Consider the following 7608-nt stretch of genomic DNA (forward strand, 5'->3'; position numbering starts at 1 on the left):
CCCCGGACGCCTCTGCGCTCCGCGCTCGCTAAGCGGGCTCCTTGTCTCCCCTTCCTATCCGAAAAGCTCACATGGTGGCTGTGAGCTTTTCAATGCAAAATTCCGCTCAGTCAGAAACCGTACAAACGACCAAATGGATTTGTGTTTCCAGTCGTGTCCCGACAAAATAAAGGCTGATGTTATTCACACATATTTACGTGCAGCCAGCCGAGTCACTATGACTCAGAGGTAAATACACTTCTGAGCATGCGCTGTTCTCTCCGTCACGCAGCTGACCGGCATTTCCATTTACTGATGGGGGATTTTTTCACGCTGCTTTTAACGATTGCTTTTAACTTGAAAGCTTTATCATATTGTAGCGGCGATCAAGTGCACGTTGGGTCTAATGGCACCAAAGGATTCTGGGATGCGGCCGGGCATGCGTGTTTCTTTTTGTTGAACCATGACTGAAGTGTCTAAGACCTGAAGTGACCTCCATGCTGTTTGGCTGCTCAGAGGTGTGTTAAAAAAATGACTTGTGCTTGGTGGTGGATGGCGCATACAAAACCATTCACTGAGTCCGAATGTACGTACATGGCGGCCGCCAATCAAATCCATAAATTAGCCGCGTCACAGAATAAGCCGCAGGGCTGTGAGCGCAGGAAAAAAGTAGCGGCTTGTAGTCCGGAAATTACGGAAATTATGTGCATTTTAACAGAATGTGAAAGACAAGATCATGTCTAGAATGAACACTAGGCAACCCCGACACCAGCTACAACGGTTAAGTAATGTACCGCCTGAAAGTCTTATGGAAACTGTGAATGAAGCATTGAGGGCAATTCCTACCACAACAATCACAGAAACCAATGAAGTGGTTTACACTTCAGCAGCAGTGATCCTTGAGATGCTTGCACTGCAAATTTTGTCAATCTACCTAAGATTATTAATCTTAAAACTAGCTGTAAAATCTTATTGATCTTAATTTTAGATAAAAACAGCAGCACGTGTAAGATTATTAAACTTGTTTTAAGAAAAATATGCATTACCTGTCTTGATCAGTTTGTAAATCTAGAAAGTAGCCATTTTACATGCAAAACAAGAAAAAAACACTGCAAGCCTGATTTAAGGACAGGAAAACGTCCTAATTTAAGTTTATTAAACTTGTTTTAAGACAAAAATATGCATTACCTTTCTTGATCAGTTTGTAAATTTAGAAATTAATCATTTTCCATGCAAAACAAGAAAAAATACTGCAGGCCTGATTTAAGCACAGGTTAACGTCTTAAGTTTATTTTAGATGTAACCATATTATCTGATATCCAAAAATGTACTTAAATACTGATGTTCAATAGCTCATCCAATATTTATAGGATAAACAATAGATAAGTATTTTTGTTTTTACTGCAATATCGTCATCAACATTATATTTGATCAAAACACTGATTTTGAAATGATATGATAACCAAGCTTGTTTTCAGCATTTATAAACGTAAGCAAGATTAGGCATAGCTAGTTCATAAGCAAGAAGGTCTCTGTTAAAACAGTGTTTCATAAACCTGGCTTCATGACAATGTTGTCTGTCTTGTCAACAATCCATTGTTACCACAAAATCTTTTGTGTAGGTCCAAAAGTAAGTATTGTTTTATTTGCAGAAATGATAATTAGTGACCTTTCACATACATATTTGTTAATATTGAGAACAAGCAACTTCACTCTAACAGCATGGTTATCTGATTTAAATTTAAATTATAAACAGTACTTTGCAATCCACAGATGATGCAATCATAATTCTACCGCGCTTGGTTTGGGCAATACCAACTCAATATTTTGTGCAAAGATCTATTTTGAATCGAAAGATTGTACAAATCAGACAATGATTATCTTCCTTAATAAAATAAGTTATTTGTTATATCAACCAAGGTTTACGTAGAATATTTGATCTTTTAAAATATGTATTTTTCATGTTTTGTCGTAATTTTTTAATGGAACATTCCGGCGGGCACAAGCAAAAATGGAAAAGTCCATTGTGACCAAATGAAGGGGGATTAATATGTTCAGAAGACTTGCTTAAGATAAACTAGTAGAGCCAACACGTTATATGCTGTTTTATAACTTATTTATTTTCATAATGATGGCATAAGGAAGTGTAACACAAAAAAAAAATAATTCTATTTATTGCATTTTTGGGATACCCTTTGAGTATTTTCATATTGTGACCGACCCAGCGCCATCTTGTCACATTTGCGACGTACATCTGATGATCCAGAACATGACGAGGACGAACAGGAAAAACAATTAGGAATATAATATTCGGCGGACAAGATAAAAGGAGGTAAGCTATATTAAATTATATGACATAGAATAAATCACCATTACGCTCCACGCAGCTGGTAAAGATTATAAAGTGGGTTTAAACATCTTGAGAAGCAGGCTAACGGAGCAACTAGCTAGCTTGCGCTAGCACTATTTTAGCTACTCCGTCACTTTTTTGTAAGTATCCTGTATACATCATAAATATACTTTAAAATACAATTAATGAGATTTTGGTTCTGTTTAAATATGTTAAATTAATTTTTTGTTTAGTAAAAATGTATTTCAGTGTTAAGAAGTATGCTATTGTAGTAAGCTAACTTGAGTTATTGCTAGCCCAATACTGCTCAACTGTAACTCAGTTTTATGCTAGGGTTGCTAGATTGGGCAGTTTCCCACCCAAATCGGCCAGTTTGAAAGACTGTTTGTCATGTATGCTTGATGATCTTAAAGTTAGAATGAAAACTTGCTGTTATTAAAAATTGTGACTTTAACATTTTTAAGTTTGAGAGTTACTATTGTTGGCAGAAATTAAAACATAATTTTTGATCACTTCTAGTGAATAAGGATAGTATGGAAGTACAAGCTAGGCATTATAAAACTCTGCAGGAAATGTACAAAAAGTAGAAGCCCAAGCTGATCTTAACAGTTTTTTGATCTGGAGTTTCAGGCCAAACGAGCTTACATTGATTGTGGAGCCATAAGAGGAGATACCAGAGCTTCATCCATCGTGGATGTTTATCCAGAGAACTGCATCATGTAAGTATTATGTAAAAAGTATAAAGTAAAATTTTAAATGTATATATATTTTTCATCTCTTGGTTTGTCATTGCAGGTGCCTAGAGAAATGCATAGAGTCCTTGCTCCCCACTATGAATTCATTGAGGAAGTCAGAATGTGATGGGAGGATTGCTGCGCCAGGGTCATTTTACAGAGTATGAAAGAAGGCAATAAAGCCACCAATCAAAAGGGATAAAAGTAAGTTTATGCCTTTTTGATACATGTAGTAAGATGCGTGAATGCTTCTTCTCAGAAAACACTAGGTTCTATGTGTTTCTTCTTCAAGAAGTAAAATTTATTTTATTGTGTTTCAGTGGAAGCCAACTTTGCTCTGGTGAAGGCCCTTCCCATTCTCTTTCCCCCAGTGGCACCTCGATCAAAGAAACTGGGGTGTGCTAGTGAAGCTTTACTGCATGTTCAGGAGGTAAATTTTTATTTTTGCCCTAAGCAGATACATAAAGAAATTACTACATTGGAGATACTAAAGGAAAAACGTTTTTTCTGCTTTATAGTCAACAGAAGATCCAAACGTCTTCATCCAGAAAAGAGGCCTGTCAAGTCCAGTCTTGGTGTTCGATGGCAGCAGATGAATCGTTGCTATTGGTTTGATGCCAGTGACGTTTGAAAAAGAAAAGCTTCACGAGGGTCTGATTTTCTAAATGGCATATTTTTATACACTACATCTGACCTACACAAATTGCGTGGCCACCCTTCTGTCATTCAGACAGAGATCCTTCAGGATACAATTCACAAGTGGGACATCACCACCACATGAAAGAGCATTAAAGTAAAGAATTTGTTGGAAGATAAACTGCTTTTGCAGGTCAATGTTTATGTCTGTTCTTTAGATGAGCATTCTAATTGTGTTGTTAAAGAAATAGTTGTATTCATAGTGCCTTTGGGTAAATTTGTATCACAAATCTCAGTTTGTAAGTTGAATAAAAGAATCGAAAAGTGAATTTATCATTCTTTTTAGTATTGAAACAAGAAAAAATATCTTTTGCAACAGCTTGTTTCAAGATGTATTTTCTGAATTTTAGTAGGCAATAAATTTTAATCAAGCTCCTATATCCTAGTTTCTATTTTTTTTGTCTTAAATTACTGCTTAAAATAAGTGTTTTTGCCTAATTTCAAGATTTAACCGATTTACTACGGCTTAGATATTTTTACTTAAATCAAGACATCTTGTTAAGTAAAATTTACTTGCTGCATGGACAGATAATTTGACTTATTTCTAGTCAATTTCTACTAAAAACAAGTACTTTTTTCTTGAATTAAGATGGTGGTTTTTTGCAGTGTGGCTATAAGAGCAACCATGGAAGAAAACAATACCCACCATGGAAGCAACGGTTAGAGGCCAAAATCAAGGCAACTCTGAAGGATGTGAGTAAGCTGACAGAGGCTCAAAGAGGTACAATGAGAAAGCAAGTACCTAAGAGATACAGTCAGATGCCCATACCTGAAGCACTGGAAACTGCCAAACAAAGGCTCCTAGACTTGAGCAGCCGCCTAAAGAGGTACACAAGAAACAATGAAGCCAGACGGATAAACAGGCTGTTCGCAACTCATCCTGCGAAAGTGTACGCTCAGTGGCAGGGTCAAAACAGCTGTGCAGACCCACCAAGGCTAGAAACTGAACAGTACTGGAAAAGTATATGGAAGAAAGAGGTAGCACATAATAGCAATGCCCAGTGGCTGGTCTCTCTGAGCACAGAACATAGCAACCTCCCTGAACAGAATCCAGTATCCATCACAGTGGCAGACATCCAAGAAAGAGTCTCAGGTATGAACAACTGGACAGCACCGGGCCCTGACATGATACATGCCTACTGGCTAAAGAAGCTTACCGCACTCCACGAGCGCCTGGCAGCACAAATGAACCAGCTGCTAAGAGATGGGACTCACCCCGAATGGCTAACGGAAGGGCGAACGATCCTGATCCAGAAGGATCCCTCAAAGGGTGCAATCCCATCCAACTACCGGCCAATAATCCAACTACTGCCCAATAACCTGTCTCTCCACAACATGGAAGCTCATGTCATTGCAACCAAGATAAACAGGCACATGGATCAATACATGAGCAACACACAGAAGGGCATTGGTAGAGACTCCAGAGGAGCCAAACACCAACTCCTGGCTGACAGAACAGTTGCTCAGGACTGCAGGTCCCGACACACCAACCTGTTTACAGCCTGGACCCTCACTGGGTGATGTTAATTGCTCACCATTGATATGGTAACCCTATTACCATTGCTTGCCATTAATTGTTCATTTCTCCCCGGGAATCGAACCCTGGATTCCTGCGTGCCAGTCCTGCACCTCTTTGGTAAGGTGCAGCACTGCTGCAAAGATACAGTCATGTTTGAAATAATACAACTACAACAGTTTTACATGTATTACATTTTCAGAGAAGCCATGCCGTGCAGTTGGTTTTATTGATTAACTTAAAGGTTTTAATGATGGTGACCTTGAAGGACTGAAGTCAAATATGGGTCTCTCAAAATTCAATTTTTCATCGATTAAAAATTAACTGGCACAAACATAGCTTTTTTTTCTTGACAAAAATGTTTGACTGAGTTCTCCAGGGTTCTCCCTTAAGACAATCTCAATTCAATTGAAAGTAATATTCTTAAAGCATGTGCAAGTGTTTGCCTGCTACTAAAATATCTTGTAGGCTACATTTTAATATCAGTTTAAACACAGCATTTGGACACCTTTCTGATCGAGATAGGATATGCAAATTGTTCATTTATGTTTGGACCCAAATATTTTTAATGTGCTGCTGGGCAAAAATGTGATAGTAAAAATGAACATTCCTCAGGTGTGTTTTGGTGGTTGAGCTTCTGTTGGTGTCTCACTTCTGAAAAGACAAGTATTAAGCATTCTGAAGTGATTCTTAAAAATGAATGTTGTTGAACGAATGTCGATAATATATCAAACAGCAAAAAAATGGCAGCCGTTGACATTTTTTGACCTGTTCATACTCAGTCTACAGTATCTCAATAGTTCAAGTACAGTGCAGGATTTACAAATTCAATTATGAAAGTGCTAATCAGATTATATACTCATGTTGGTTGTAATCTTTTAATCCTTAGTACAGATAAAGGACAGCAAAATCTGATAAGGTTAACACAAAAGCTCTCTCTCTCTGTTGTGTTATCGAAAGATAATAAAGTAAAAACAGACCTGCATTGTTCTGTTTTGTGTTCTAAATTGTGCCTGAGTTCATGTATTCTCCTCAGGCCGTCTCTGCTGACAAAGTAAAAGGTATTATCATTTTGAAAGAAAAAAAATACTTAAACGGTCTAAACCTCAAAGAGAAGAAAAGGAAAAAAAAACAAGGGTTGAGTCTTTTGATGTCATGTCCATTTGTATAGTAAGTGTTTGTGTGTGTTTTGTATATACGTGTGATTTTTAACAACATGGCCAGGGGACTAAATATGTAAACCAGCCTTTGACTAATTCTGTATTTTTTAAAGCATGTTTAATCTTTACGTTTTTTGAAATTGCACTTTTCAAATCAACTTTTATCAAACGATCAATTCTTCTTTAAGTATATTTGACATATAATATTAGAAAACCTGCAGAGAGATATAATAATAATAATAATAACATTCACAATCTGGATATTTTTGGTGCAAAACTAAAAGAAAACAACATTGGCTGCAAGAAACCACACAGCCAAACAACGACAGGAAATGAAGGTGTAAAATATACAAAACTGAACCTTTAAAGGATTCAATAAAACAAACTTAGACAGAAAATGTATTGTTTTTCTTTACCAACTGATCAGACCAAATATCAAATCCATAAAGCATTTTACACTTGATCAAACCCGCTGTGACACATGGCGAAATCCCAAGAAGTACCACCAAAACTATATAGACCAAAAGTTAGTCTCAAATCATGATCAATTTAAAAAAAAAAAAAAAAACATGAAAAAAAGAACATTTAAGAAATGGTTTCCAAAACTTTATTGTAATGTTTTTTTTTCCCTTTTTAAGCAGTTCTGTGATGTTTTGACCACAATGATGCAATACATCTCTTTGCACACTAAACATACAGTTCTTCCTTGTTCTTTTGTTGTGATGAAAGTTTTTTATTCTATCATTAAATAAAGTTTCCAACTATTTGATGTTTAATGTTTACCTCCCAAGTTCCCAGCCGCATCTCTGTGGAAGTTTAGGTCTGGTGTGGATTTTTTTAATTCTTTGCCAGGTTTCAGTTTGCTGCTGCATGCAGAATGTAAGACTGGAGATTTGGACTTAAGCTGAAGCCGGGCGTCTCCAATTCTTTGTTTAAATGTTAAAAACTGACTACAGCAACTTTTCCCAACATTCTTCTTCCTGTGGCATATTTGTTGTAACACAAACAGAGCTCCATATGCCTGCCTTCCCCTGGGGCTTTGAATATTTTAGCACAGCTCAGTGTTGTGTTAATAGGAAGGATCTTTTTTTGTGTGTGTGTGATTGTGTTTCCAGGTTGATCTGCTTTTTTGAGTTCCCGTATTTTGTTTTCATCCCCTTTTGACCCCACATC

The 7608-nt window shown here is 36.9% G+C and overlaps 1 long non-coding RNA gene across 2 annotated transcripts; it reads left to right on the forward strand.

Annotated features, from left to right (window-relative positions):
* Positions 1-1965: 1965 nt before the first annotated feature.
* LOC111948846 (uncharacterized) lies at positions 1966-3948 on the forward strand. 2 transcript variants are annotated; one of them, XR_002874841.2, is made up of 5 exons: positions 1966-2311; positions 2954-3048; positions 3125-3267; positions 3384-3493; positions 3582-3948. It is a non-coding gene; the product is annotated as an uncharacterized LOC111948846 (long non-coding RNA). The 2 variants fall into 2 exon arrangements; XR_013647915.1 differs by having other exon boundaries at positions 1967-2311; positions 2960-3048; positions 3582-3946.
* The last annotated feature ends 3660 nt before the right edge of the window (positions 3949-7608 follow it).

The sequence above is a fragment of the Oryzias latipes genome, chromosome 15, assembly GCF_053564925.1.
Source record: "Oryzias latipes strain Hd-rR chromosome 15, Olatipes_Hd-rR_3.1".
NCBI lineage: Eukaryota > Metazoa > Chordata > Actinopteri > Beloniformes > Adrianichthyidae > Oryzias > Oryzias latipes.